The sequence below is a fragment of the Pinus tabuliformis genome, chromosome 4_1, assembly GCF_031772625.1.
Source record: "Pinus tabuliformis cultivar Carrire ecotype Pingquan chromosome 4_1, CPIR1, whole genome shotgun sequence".
Lineage (NCBI taxonomy): Eukaryota > Viridiplantae > Streptophyta > Pinopsida > Pinales > Pinaceae > Pinus > Pinus tabuliformis.
In genome coordinates this window covers 433,202,872-433,218,268 of record NC_142303.1, presented here as the reverse complement: position 1 = coordinate 433,218,268, position 15,397 = coordinate 433,202,872, and positions in this window count along the sequence as shown.

The following is a 15,397-nucleotide window of genomic DNA, read 5'->3' as shown; positions in this document are numbered from 1 at the left end:
TTGATGGTGTCAGTGTGACTTGAGGAAGTGGATTGAAAACCCATCTAGTACAAGCACCTTATCTAGTTCAAAATCTCATCCAACCATAAGTATCTCATCTTCAGAGATTCCCTTGTGTGAGCATTTCATTATCCCCTTGTGTGATTAGAATTGGGATATTAAGAAACATCTACTTAGTCTCTTTTGGTTCCACTCCACCTCCTTTGGAATACAATTCTTCAAAGTGAGAGAAGGAGGCTACCTTAATATTATCAAGTGATTTAAGGATTGTGTCATCATCCGTTGAAATTTCCTTGAATAATTTTTTCTAGAGCCTTGCTTTAGCTTACTTATGGAAAATTGTGATATCAAGGTGTTATGCAACCAACTCATAAAATAGAAGAAGAGATAGATCAACAACTTCAAAATTAGGCTCTTTGAGGGGGAAACCTCCTTTACATTACACAATTGAACAATTCTCGGATGATTCAAATGAAAAAACCTCTTTTCTATATATAGGAGTCTAAGGGGTCACAATATAATCAGATATGGCATAACAATAGTAATGTAACGGAACAACAATAACAATAGCGGGCTTCTATGGGGCACAATAATAACAATATGGGGATTACATGGGGACAACAATAACAATAAGGGTGTTACATTGACAATAACAATGAGGTAATACACTAGTATTATAAGGACCTAACATGCCCCTCTCCATCAAAAAAGTGTTGTCCTTGATGCTTGAGTATTTCTAGATGCTTTTGTATAAAACTATCATCCTCCCATGTGCAATCTTCAACGGGTAAGTTCTTCCATTTGATGAGATACTCTGAAATTAATTGATTTCATAGCTGTCGAGTTCTTGTTTCCACGATTGCTTCAGGTTCCAATATGATTTTTCCTTCCTCGTCAAGTTCTGGTAATATTGTTTGAATTGGGGGCTTGTCACCTATAACCTTTTTTAAGCATGAAACATGGAAAAACTGGGTGCACTTGGGAAGATGCAAGAAGCTCCAATTTGTCTGTCATAGTACCAATATTTTGCAAACACCTTGTAAGGACCAAAATAATTTGGTGATAATTTATTATCCTTCTTAGCTTGCTTGAGAGACATTTGTTTGTATGGTTGTAGTCGTAAAAATACCCAGTCACCTACATCAAAACTTCTTTCGTTGCAATGTTGATATCCCTGTTGTTTCATGCTATTATACACCAAAGGGAGGTTATTCTTTAAGAGTTGGAGAACTTGTTGTTGATGCTCGATGTGATCTTCCACTGCTTGAAACTTATATTTTTCTCTTAAAGATGATGTGATGGACGGTGGATGATATCCATAAAGTGCATAAATGGGGACATTTTTGTTGCAGTATGGAAGGAAGTGTTATACCACCATTCAACTAGAGGTAACCACTTGACCCATTGTGTCTATTTATCAGATATAAAGAAACGAAGATATCCTTCCAAACATTTGTTCACTATCTCAGTTTGCCCATTAGATTGAGGATGATAAGATGAGTTGTGAGCTAATTGAGAACCCAGACAAAAAAATAATTTCATCCAAAAATTTTCAGTGAAAATGGGAAATTTATCTTTAATAGTAAGCTTGTTGAGATCCCTATAATCTGGACACATGCCCCATGATCCATCCTTCTTATGCATCAATACTACTGGAGCGGAGAAAGAGCTTTGACTAGGTTGAATTATACCAGCCTCTAGCATTTATTCAACCATACGTTCAATTTCACTCGTTTGGGCATAAGGATATCTATAAGGCCTGATTTTTGGAGGAACACTTACTGGAATCAAATGAATAGCATGATCATGATCACAAATAGGTGGGAGGCCTTTGGGAGTCTCAAATACCTTGGAATGATTGTCCAATACTTTTTGGAGATCTGGAGAAATAGATGATTTTGATGTTTGAACCTCTAGTGAACATAATTGTGCAATTATGTCTCATTGTTCTTTCTTTAGAAGCTTTGTCATGCCATCAGAGTTGATTGTCTTCATTGGTTTCCTCGCGATACCCTTTAATTCATCTTCCTTTCCTTCCCAAAAAAATTTCAAGAAAAATTCTTGAAAATTAAAAGTTATTGTACCCAAAGATTGTAACCATTGGACTCCTAGTATAACATCAACACCACCCATTGGAATGGAAAGCATTTGACTATTCAATACATATTCTCCCATGGGTAGCTTGATATTGTGGCACTTTCCAGAGCAATTTATGGTTCCTCCATTTGCAACCATCACTTGACACTCTGGTGCTAGATATAGGAAGCCATTGAATTCCTTGGCTATCTTACAATAAATAAAATTATGGGTACTACCCCAGTCAATCAACACTATTACCTTTTCCTTCTTGATATGTCCTTCTAGCTTGAGAGTTTTAGGAGAGGTAATTGCTACCAATTCATTACAATATATGGTTGGATTCATTTCTTCTTTCTATGGGGTTTGTTCCTGGTGTATATACTCTTATTTTGACGTTTCTTGTTCATTTCCTTCTTCCACTTCACAATCTATGTAAAATAATTTCTTCTCAGCACACTTAGACCTTTAGTATAATTTCTATCACTACTGTAATAAGGCCCTTTTGATCTTTTTTCTTCCAATTGTTTGGTGTCAACCTTGTAGGTAGTGGAAGGATAGGAGCAACAACACTTCCATCTTTATAGTTGTGAGTGGTAGGCTTCCTTGTTTCCATAATTTTACTTTCATTTTTTCTTGCCAACCTGAATGCCTCCTCTAATGAATCAGGTTCCAAAAGGCGAACCTAATGGTTTCTAGCTTGATTTGCCTTCATATATGCAAATCTATTCCATTGTTAATGTTGAAAAATTGAGATTGTATGAACCTCTTTTGATTGAAGATCAAGGAGAGAATGTTCAAATTCAATCTATTGAAGACTTTTCTCCATAATTCCTTGATGTGCTTCAACAAGACACTATACTTGACAGAAGGACAAGGACAACTAAAACATGAAGTATTGATTATCTTCGGGTGGGTCTCAAAGGTACACATCCATCAAAGGCCAAATGGATTGAAGTGAGGAAGGTGAGGGAACAGTACCCTCATCTGTTCAATAACTGAATATAAATATTTTGGAGTCCAAAAGGCTTCCAGTAGGGAGGAGTGATTAGGTGCTCAGAATTATGCTCAAAAATCAAAGTGTCAGAACATTGTCAAACTCAGCTTCAGATTGAAGAGCTCGTCATTATAAATCCAACAATGTGAATGACACTAAAATCCAAGTTCGTATGCAGAAGATAGAGCAAGTCAAAGTTCAAGTTTGACTTGTCTATGTGGCAGGATTGGATGACATGGCAAGGGTCCCAGCGAATGGGGAAGCACCAAGTGGTAGGTTGCCACTGGGTCCCACATATCGCATATCGGGAAAAAAAAGGCGCAGGTTAAGAATCAACCCCCGCAAATCGCACTGAAACCCCGTTGTTATTATTTGTTACCACTGATAAAGTGTCGATTGTGATAGACTGTCGGACACGGGATTTTATGTGTTGCAGTTTAGTGTCCTGGCGGGTCTATCATATCACACTGGTTATGTCCCCGCAGCCGATTTCTGATTGCGATGAGCACCTCGAGCGCAAGAATTTTATATTACACAGTTTAACACCCAGGAGGGTCCGCAATACCATTGATATTATCATAGTGTGCCATCGTGTTGAACTTCATTGATTGCGATGAGCGGGAGGTTCCAGACGCAGGAATTTTATATGTTGCAGTTAATTATCCCATCGGGTCCACAATACCGCATCGCAACGTTTTGTTGTGTTAAGAGCCCACAACACTTGCCGATTGTGATTGCGATAAGGCCGACAGAATATAGCCCACTAAATGACAAATTCCTCACTCTATTAGTGGATTTTGGAGCAGAAATGGGGTTTTTGGTCGGTTTTAGAGCATTTTGTGGAACAAATAGTGGAAGAACTGGGAGAAGTCATAACTTCTTCAGTTCTTATCCAAATTGGATGCAAAAAGAGGCTAGATAGCCATTTTTGAGTATTCTGAACTCATTGAGACAAGTTTCAGAGGCATTTGACTATTGAAAACACACTTTTGTTGTAATTTGAGCATAATAGAGAGGCCCAAGCCATTGGAAGTTGGACCAAGGAGACGTATCCCAGGAGGGGTGAACTCCTTTATCATGTTCTTTTTGTTTGTTGTATTTTTATTTTCTTTGTTGTTATTTTGTTGTTGTTCAACATATATTTTTATGTTAATTGTTTATAACATTTACATAAGAAACTCTCATGGGAATCGGTTAATTAAGCAAAATTATTGAATACTTAAGAACTTGATAAGAAAATGATAGGCATCTTGGGTTTTATTATGAATGGGGAATTAACACAACATTACTAATCTGCGCCATTTAAAATCACTCACACACTGGAAGGTGAGGTCGCTTCGCTCTCTTTCTCTAGTTGTAGGTACAAAGAAGTAATGCCTGTGGCCCGTGGGATGCTACAATGCACAAATCCTCTCTATGTGCTCCACATTCTATCTCTCCTAGTTATTTTTGCTCAACTATGGAACAAAATGCTTTCGAAAGAATGGAATGCCTTTTCCTCCTAGTGGCCTGGTTATAACACAACCCGATAGCCTACTAGTGGTTAAGTTTGACTACATTAACTCTTAACTAGAGTTACAAAATAGACTCTTCTAGAGTCTTTTACATAATAAACACATGGCTATCCCCTTTTCCATGAATAATGGGGGTTGGCGCGACATCCTCTCGAACTATAGGTGTGAAAATAGGAAGGTCAACTTTTGAGTGGCATAACTTTTGCATACAAACTCTGATTAACGTGATTCTTACGCTGTTGGAAAGGTATTTTTTGTGTATAATAGCATGAAAAGGTTATACATTTTAGCAACAATTTTTTACCCCCAAAAAAAAGTCATTTGATGCCTCAAAATGCTCCGGGAAGGTTTCAAACCCTGTTTCACCAAATTGGGTCCCGCTAGTAAAAATTGTCTCGTGAGTTGATTCCTCCACTTTTTCCACTCCAAATGCATCAAGATGGATGAAAAACAATATAATGATATAATTCAGATCAGCTTTGGAAAGCTTGATTACTTCAGCAATATTAGACCAAGAGTCCTTATAGAAAAGGTTTGAAAATAATTGACTCCTTCATCTACAATATTCTTAAAAATTTGATTCTCAAATGTCATTCCCTTTATCAATTTTCCAAAAAGAGTTAATGTTTTTCGTAGTGTTGTTATATCTATGAAATAACTTTGTGATTTCACCACCTACTTGTAGCCATATGGACTTGTTTTGTATCCTGCATTATTTCTCTTTCTATAACAATATGTTCCTATTTTTTTCTTCTTCCAAGAGTTTCATCTCCATCTTCTGAGCCTCATTCAATTAACCAAAATCTTCTTATCATCTTTCTAATATTTATCATTTGCCCATTTGGTACTATATTCTTTTCCTCTTTTAGAATTTATTGAAATTGTGTAAATTGAAAATTCTCTTGAGGTCACATCTTGTTTACAAAATCCTCTATCTTTATCCATTCTAGATTTAGTTTGAAGGGAGTTCTTGGCTTTTCCTAAGCAGAGGTTACTTCTAGTATAATTGGGTTGTGGCCAAACTCTCCTCCCAAGGTGACACATTTTTTTACCCAAATAACTTCATCCATAGAACCCTCATAAACTAAGGATAAGTAATTTTTGGCAATTTTATCATGCCATGTTCTCTTAATCCTTCATGCAGGAGTCAACATTGCCAGTTCAACAATGCATTTCCTCCAATTTTCTTAAAAACTAACCTGAAAAGAAATGATTTGAGATTTAGGTCCCCATATTTCAATATCCTAACATGAAGTCTAGGTATGCCCCTATCACCAAAAATCCATTTCGAATACATTTGAAGCTAAGGAACTTTTCCTACTACTACATTGTATTTGAATAGATATAATATATATTCATAATACGATATTTATTTCCTCATATCCAAAGATAAAAGGGATAACCCTTGACTTGTAGGAAAATCCCCAGAGTTAGTAAGGGTATATGAGAACATCTACCATACAGTTATGTTCCCATGAGATTTCCCAATAGCAATAATATAACTACTATCCCACCCACTCAAAAATTTGGATGGTTCTTGATTATTTTCCTCTTAATAGCCAATTTCTTTGAGGGGTTGTCCAACCCTCAATAGTTAGGGCCAAAAAATAAATTTAGACCCTCACAAGGGACATTTTTTCTAAGGTCCCCTATTAATGATAGTTGTTTTACACATATGATCTCTAAGGATGCTTTTTTCAGTACCATGGACATGTAAGAGTTCAGCCCTCTTTCATTTGGGTTTTTACCTTTTTAATCAAGGAACCCTAACCCCATTGCAACCTTCCCGAAGAAGTCAAGATTCCTTTACATGCCGATATAAGGTTATATTGGAGAATACTTGGGGAGTGTAATATTAAGATATCACACTTGCCTCTATTCACAATCTAACGAAAGCATATGTCCATACTTATACATTATAATATGTTAAAGGTATCAATTGTAGTTATAGGAATAAGGGTTGAGATGCAGGATCTTTTATAATTCAATAATGGATTCCAATCCTTTAGAGTCTACTTCTAGACCCAAGATTCAAAAAATATTTTTGTAGAGGATTTTCTTTTGTTTGGGGAAGGTAACTATGATGACTTACACATATGATACTTGCATACTTTGATGTCACCAGTAATGTCCACTTGATCTAATCCTTGTGATGACCTATGGTTGAAGGTTGTTCTTTTGTTCTAATGGGATATCTACAGTACATTCGTTAGGCCTCTTCTCTATTGTATCCTCTAGTCTTCTTGGACTAAGAGGGATTTCCATTAGTTCCACCTCCAACACTTTTGGTTAACCTTTCTTAACCTACACCTTCCTCTGATATGCCAATATTCATAATTCATATCTAAATTTCCATAGCTATGGAAGCACTTTAATGGTATGCCATCATAGCAAGGGTTATCTCGTATAGGTATGCACCTCACTTAATGACTATTTCATCCATCACCGCTTTGTTTGTCTTTAAGCCCACAAAAATTCTTTCTCTACCAAAGTACCTTGTATCCCATAAAGATTAGTTGGATTCATAATAAATGTTGAGAGTAATCTCTGTTACTTAAAACACATCCTCATACCATAACACAAGTGGAATGTAGAAATTTCACCGTAGATTAAACTGATTATGCAATGTACTAAAGCAAAATACTTAATCTACTTCTACAATCAAACTTGCAGAAGCTTAATTGATTTTGAGCAAGATCAACCAGAACACATATAACAGAGAAGAAGATTCAATCACACATGAAACACAAAAGAATACTCTAGGGAAAGCCTCAGCTAAAAACCCCACTATCTGTATTATCATACAAGTGGAAATATCTCAGGATTACACAAAGCTCTAGCTCACAAGCTATCCAACTCTTAGTACAATCCCTCACTACTCCTCATAGACAGAATAGACAACACATGTGCCTTCCTTAAGTCCTCCAAGCCTCCTATTCCCTTGAGCAGTTTCTCCTGGGTCCTTTCGCTGCAACCTGTGTGATTCTCACCTCACACACTGCTCTGACCTCTGAAATAAATGAGCAATCCTGAAGGAGATGATTCCTTCTCCATGGATGAGTTCCCTTTATAGCAAAATTCCTCCAACTGATAGTACATTGTCCCTTCCTTTAATCTCAACTGGGTCTTTCTCCGAACTGACGTGCATGAGTTATTTATGAGAGAATATTCAGTTATCTGGAGAACACTAGTTGCATGCATGCATGCATCAACTCACTGAACTCACAATTAGTTCCACAAACTGTTGGAACTAATATAACTAGACTTAACTTAGTTAACTGAGCTAACTAATTACAACTCAAAGTACAACTCGTCCTAATCTCCTTAATTAATGGATAACTTCCTCAATCAAAGGGATAACTGTTGCATATCTTCACATAGACTTCATGTTTGATTTTCTCCAACTAATTAACTCAAGATGAATTAATTAATTATTTTTCAAACAACAGCTGAGACTAAATTCGAATTTTAATTCAAGGACTAATTAAAATTGGAATCTATCCCGAAATGCTATTTATAGCAATGCTATTTTTAGCATTTCTATTTTTTTCTATTTCCAACAAAGTTGGAGTATATCTTGAAGTTCTATTTATAGCAATGTTATTTTTAGCATTTCTTGTTGCCATTTTCAACACTCCCTCTCAACAAGAAAGGCATTCAAATCGAACCCAATCCTGAACCTTTGGAATGTTCTGCATGCAACACTTCTCTCAAGTGTTTTTGCTCCAGCAACTCCAGAAACAAAAAATATCCAACCTAAATCAGAATGATGCCTCTGTCATCAAAGTCTCTAACTGTTATTGCCTCTTTTGACTGAAAACTCTGCACCTCTATGCTCTTCAATATCTGACTGCTCTAGCCTCTATCACTTTGATCTCTGACTACATTAATCACATTGATTCCTCCTACTGCATCAGTGCTGCTGCTAGTCTTGTCTCCCAACACTGCATCCGCACTGCACCTCCTCTCATCATGTTGCATCGTGCTTCCCACTACTGCACTGCAACTCAGTTACTGAGAAGTAAGTAAATGATCTCCCAACTGACCTCCCTGTTGGGCTAGAAACACCCTGTGATGCTGAAGCTCTCTCTGCTGCTGACAAGTGCTCCCTCTCTGACCTTTGCACTGTTGCAACAACTCCCTGCATCTTGTACCATTGCACACCTCTTTGTGCCATCCTGCACTGGTGCAACACTCCTGTGCCTCTCGCATTGCTGCAGCCTGTTAGCTTTGCATTGTCTTGGGACTCCTGCACTGTAGCTCTCTCTGCCTCTCCATCCGCATCCGTATCTACCCACTCAACCAGTCCTGCTACTCCTTGTTGGGGCTCTCGTAGAAAGTTCTAATAAAAGAGGCTGGGTACCTCAAGGATCCTGCCCCTATTTCAGCCTTCTTGAGACTATCGCTTCACATTGCCCCACCTCACACCTAGAGGTATGGATGCATGTGATCCCTCTGCCCACTTGGCTCGAAATTTCCCCCTACTAGAGGTCTCTGCATGAGTGGATGCCTCCACTCGGTCTCCTCTCTGCTTCTCCAATTGTGGCTACTCCACAACCTCCTGAAGTTGCTTCACCAATTGTGGCTCCTCCACAATTGTCTGAGACTTCTTCTGGCACTGCATGTTGAGAGGTAATGTACTCTCCATCTCAACCACCAAGTCTCTAACATTTACCTTGCTCCTCAAGGCTTTGCATGCATCTTGAATCTCAAGAGCATACAGGTTGTTGACTCGTGAACCAATCTGCTTCACTTGTTTCATGGTGATGTGTCTAAGGAAAACCTTTCCCTTACTGAAGAAAACATCATAGCCTTTGCCCTCCAACATCGCGATCGATACCAAGTTTTTCTTTAGTCCAAGCACATACTTCACATCAGTCAGGGTGATAGAAGCTCCATGCTTCCTCTGAAAAGCAACTGTACCTTCACCTGAAACACGGTACTTTCCATCATTGCCCATCTCTATGCGCATCTGGAGGTCCTTCTCCTCCAGTGTACTGAATAAACTCTTATCGCCGGTCATGTGGATTGAGGCTCCACTGTCAAGAAACCAACCACAACCCATCATCGATGAAACCATGCATGCGATGAGTGTAAAATCCAATTCGAACTGAGAGGCTAATGCCTCACGTTCAGATCCTTCCAAGGATCCCTTCTCGGATTTCTTCAATGGACAATTAGTTGCATAATGGCCCACCTCATGACAATTAAAGCTTCTCACTTTAGATTTGTCAAATCTTCTTCCCTCCATGAGAAGAACTTGATTTGGGATGAGAATCCTTCTCCTTCCCTTTCCTTTCCTTACTCGCTAAGGCGTAATTTTCTTCATCCTCCTTGGATGAAGAACCATATCTGGTGCTCCTCCTTATCTCCTTCTGCATCAGATCTAATCACAGTCGTTCCCAATCTGGTAGTTTCTCTCTTCCATTCACTGAGTCCTGGTAGCTATGCCAACTCTTAGGAAGACCAAGGAGAGCAAGACTCACCATTGCTCCGATAAAATGTAGAACTTTTTCTACAAAACCTTACTCTGATACCATGTAGAAATTTCATCGTAGATTAAATTGATTATGCAATGTACTAAAGCAAAATACTTAATCTACTTCTACAATCAAACTTGTGTAGGCTTAATCGATTTTGAGAAATATCAACCAGAACACATATAACAGAGAAGAAGATTCAATCACACATGAAACACAGAAGAATACTCTGGGGAAAGCCTCAGCTAAAAACCCCGCTATCTGTATTATCATACAAGTGGAAATATCTCAGGATTACACAAAGCTTTAGCTCACAAGCTATCCAGCTCTCATTAGAATCCCTCACTACTGCTCATAGACAGAATAGACAACACATGTGCCTTCCTTCAGTCCTCCAAGCCTCCTATTTCCTTGCGCAGTTTCTCTTGGGTCCTCCAGCTGCAACCTGTGTGATTCTCACCTCACACATTGCTCTGACCTCTTAAATAACTGCGCAATCCTGAAGGAGATGATTCCTTCTCCATGGATGAGTTTCCTTTATAGGAAAATTCCTCCAACTGATAGTACATTGTCCCTTCCTTTAATCTCAACTAGGTCTTTCTCTGAACTAACATGCATGAGCTATTTATGAGAGAATATTCAGTTATCTGGAGAACACTAGTTGCATGCATGCATGCATCAACTTATTAAACTTACAATTAGTTCCACAAACTGTTGGAACTAATCTAACTGGACTTAACTTAGTTAATTGAGCTAACTAATTACAACTCAAAGTACAACTCATCCTGATCTCCTTAATTAATGGATAACTTCCTCAATCAAAGGGATAACTATTGTATGTCTTCACATAGACTTCATGTTTGATTTTCTCCAACTAATTAACTCAAGATGAATTAATTAATTATTTTTCAAACAACTGCTAAGACTAAATTCGAATTTTAATTCAAGGACTATTTAAAATTTGAATCTATCTCGAAATGCTATTTATAGCAATGCTATTTTTAGCATTTCTATCTTTTTCTATTTCCAACAAAGTTGGAGTATATCCTAAAATGCTATTTATAGCAATGCTATTTTTAGCATTTCTATTTTTAGCATTCTTGTTACCATTTTCAACATGGAACATCTATAATTTGAACCCAACCTAGAAAGATATCAATAAGAGTTATTTTGGCATTGAAATCCACATGCCATTTTTTCAGATTTAGATTTTGAGAACCTCACTTCAAAAATTTCTTTAGTCCAATCCTTAAGAAAATTACAAATCATTCTACTAAGAAACCTACCAGCATATGCCAATATATCATTAAGCTTAGTTTTGGTCTCTAGGTTTAGGCTTACAAGCTCCTCCATTTTTTTTATGCATTTCTACCTTTTGGGAATCCTTTCTCCTTCTAGAAGGATGACATAATCTCCCTATTTCAACCATAGTGAAACCACTCATGAAGGTAACATTTAGATATTTCTCAATAAACCCTACCTTTGGTTGTTCTTTAAAAATTCCATTGAGTTGTAGAAAGGTAATTCAAACTCCCTATAGGAGGCCAACATTGGGATATCAATACTAGTATCTTCATAAAAGATACTTAATTTCTCCAACCTATTCATTCCTAAGGAATGACATTATGAAATATTTGATATCCTCTCATTTTTCCCCACATTTAGAATATCCTTGGTGACATTAAAACCCTTAAGTGAAATAAAAACATGAATATTCATCTTCTCCTCTAGATTGGCCTCCACCTCAGATTCATTGGTGGACAACCCTTTATCTAAATCACTAATAATGGTCATCATGTCCCCCTATGACGGATACGCCCCGACAGGGGTACCTCCTCCTTAAATCCACATAAATTCTAGGTGTGTGAATAAGTGGACTCATCTAGTTCAAATAGCTCTCCATTGGGTCTTTAGAGTAATCCAACATCTCCTAATATATTGCCAATGTCAATGCCACATCAATCCTACTCTTTTTTCCACCTTTGGGAGCCATGATTGCCCTTATCTCAAGGCTATAAGAAACCTAACCCAGACCTACAATACCCTAAATATGAGACACATCCTATATCTATAGAAAAACCTATAGATTCACAAGCTCATGTAATCTACTAAAACAGGAGACAAGAATCTACTTCTACTCTTTACAGCGAAAGCCCATAAACATCGAACAAACAATAATCAATAGAGGAAGAGAATCAAAGGCACATAACACAATAAATATCCGTGGAAAGCCACAGCTCAAAACCCCACTATCTGTTTTGTATTAATCCGGAAAATCAAGATGAAATTACAATGCTTGTTCTCTCTAGAACAATCCCAGCACTCAACAAATTCAATCTCCAACCCATAAGCAAGTTCAAGGCCAAATCTTAGCCAATTCGCAATCTCTCCAAGTCTCTTTTCCAATGTGTAATTCCTATGAAGGATAGCTTGTATTTAAAGGGAAATAAAGCCTCTAAAAATAACGCAATCCCTCAAGGGTTAGTTCCTGATTACATGCACTATCAGTGCAACTCGCAAAAATCTAAAACAAATAGTACATTGTCCCTGCACTCTAGTCTCAATTGGGTCTTTCTCAGAATCAACATGCATGAGTTTATGATGGTGGAATCTTTAATTAACTAGAGTAGCACTAATTAGGTCACTAGTTTCCCAACTAACTGTTTACTCGTTATTAGTTCCTGAAACTAATTAGAACTAATTTAACTGGACTTAACTCAATAAATTGAGTTAACTAATTACAACTCATCCTTAACTCCTATAAGTTAGGGAGAACATATACATGTCTTCTAAAAGACTTCCAATTCGAATTTCCTAAATTAATTAAGTTAATTAAACTTAATTAATTATTTTCAAATTGCTATGAGAAGAGAATTCTATTTTAATTCACAGTTTAATTCAAGGACAAATTAAACTAGAATTTCTTGTTGCCATTTATCAACGCTCCCTCTCAACAAGAAAGGGATTATCCACTACCCCAATCCTATCTCTATGAAACTTGAATTTACATCTTGGCAATGCCTTTGTCAAGATGTCAGCATCTTGCTCCTCCGTGGGAATGTAATCTAACAACATGATCCACCTCAATACACAATCTCTGAGATGATGATACTAGATATCTATATGCTTGGACCGATCATGAAAAACTGAATTTTCAGAGAGTTTGATACAACTCTGATTATCACAATAAATCATTGTCGGATCCATCTGCTGACCAAAAAAACCAACCAGGATCTTCCTCATCCAGATGGCCTCACATGCTGCTTGACTTGCAACCATGTACTCTGCCTCTACCGAACTGAGTGCAACCAATATCTATTCCTGCTATACCAAGAAACTGCAGCTGACCCAATACTAAAGATCCTTCCTGATGTGCTCTTCCTATTAGATGGAATCCCCACCCAATCTACATCAGTAAAGCCTTGAAGATTCACTCCCTCTGTCCCTCTGTACCACAACCCAAACTAGGTAGTGCCTCTGACGTATCTCAATACATGCTTTTCTGCCTTCCAATACAGCTTGGTAGGCCTAACCATCGCTTGACTAAGATGCTTAACTGCATAACACATATCTGGTCATGTGGTCACCAAATACATGAGTGAACCCACAAGTTGCCTGTAAACAGTAGCTTCCACTACTTCTCCTGAAGTAGCATCCTCCTTCCTCCGGTTACCAGCGAGAGGAGTCTCCATGGGTTTACTGCTCCCCATGTCGAATATCTTGAGTATCTCATTCGCGTACTTGCCTTGAGAAACAAACAACTCCCCATCTCCCTACCATACCTCCATGCAAAGAAAGTAATGCATGAGCCCCATGTCCTTAATCTCAAACTCTCTTACAAGGTCCTCCTTGCAAGACTTGATGAGCTTCTCATCACCTGTCAGTATGAGATCATCTATATAAAGTACAATGATCAACAACTTACCTTCCACCACTATGTGATACAGGTTCACATCCACTTCACTCTTCGTGAAGCCCAACCTAGTGAAGTAGAAACCTATCTTGGTCTACCAAGCACAGGGTGCTTTCTTTAGCCCATACAACGCTTTCTTGAGTCAGCACACATGTGACTCACAGTCCAAGGTTTCAAAACCTTCGGGTTGCTCTATGTACACCTCTTCCTCAATCATGTCATTGAGGAAGGCAGTCTTCACATCCATCTGATGGATACTCCAACCCATCTATGCAGATAGTGCCAAAATAGATCCAATAGATGAGTACCTTGCAACAGGAGCATAGGTCTCATCATAGTCAATCCCCTCTACCTATGAAAAGCCACGGGCCACAAATCTGGCCTTACGATTCTCCACACTACCATCTATAGCTTGATTTACCTTGTAAAGCCAACGAGAGCTCACAATTGACTTATCCTCCAGTCTTGGGACCACATCCCAAACATTGTTTCGAACTATAGAGTCATAATCCTCCACCATCGCATCAACCCAAATTGGTTGCTGCACTACTTCCTAAAAGGAATATAGCTCTGTCACAACACATGCGCCCATACTTGCCATGTATCTAGTGTACCTCTCCGGTGACCTCCTCTATTTGCGCTAAGAAGAGGGTGCTCCCACATTCTCTTGTGCATCATCCAACAGTCTGTCATCCTCTCTAGTGCACTTTCTTCCCTCTTTGGAAGAATCTGCCTAAGTGATTGTCTCCACTCTAGGAACCTCTGCATGTGGCTGCTCCACATCAATCTGAGTCTCCTCAACCTTAGGAACTAAAAGTTACTCCTCCGCATGTAACTCAAGCTTCCTCTCAAGGGATACTCGCATGGCCTTCTCCTCATCAAACTTGACATCCCTACGAACCACTGTCCTCCTGCTGGTTTGCATGTACACCGGATAGTTGTGGGGATTATCAGTGTACCCCAAAAGGATCCCCAACTTTGTTGTTAGCTCAAGCTTCTTTTGTGCATCTTTGGTCACCTGGCAATAAACCGATGACCCCAAAATCCTAAAGTGACCAACATCTAGCCTCTTACCAAAATAAGCTTCCACTGGTGTTTTACTCTCAAGTATTTGATATGGGCTACAGTTCTGAACATAAACCGTTGTGTTGCATGCCTCAGCCCACAAGTGTAGTGGTAGTTCCTAATCATGCAACATTGCCCTTGTTGCCCCTACAATGCTCCCGTTCTTCCTCTCAGTAACCCTATTTTGTTGAGGGTTATGAGGTGTCGTCAACTCTTGTTTAATCCCTCCCGCTGCATAGAAATTATTAAACTCATTGGAGACATATTCTCCACCATTATCACTCTGTAGAGCTTTAACCTTCTTGCCTGACTCTTTCTCGACCAATGCTTTGAATTCACAAAACTTTGTGAA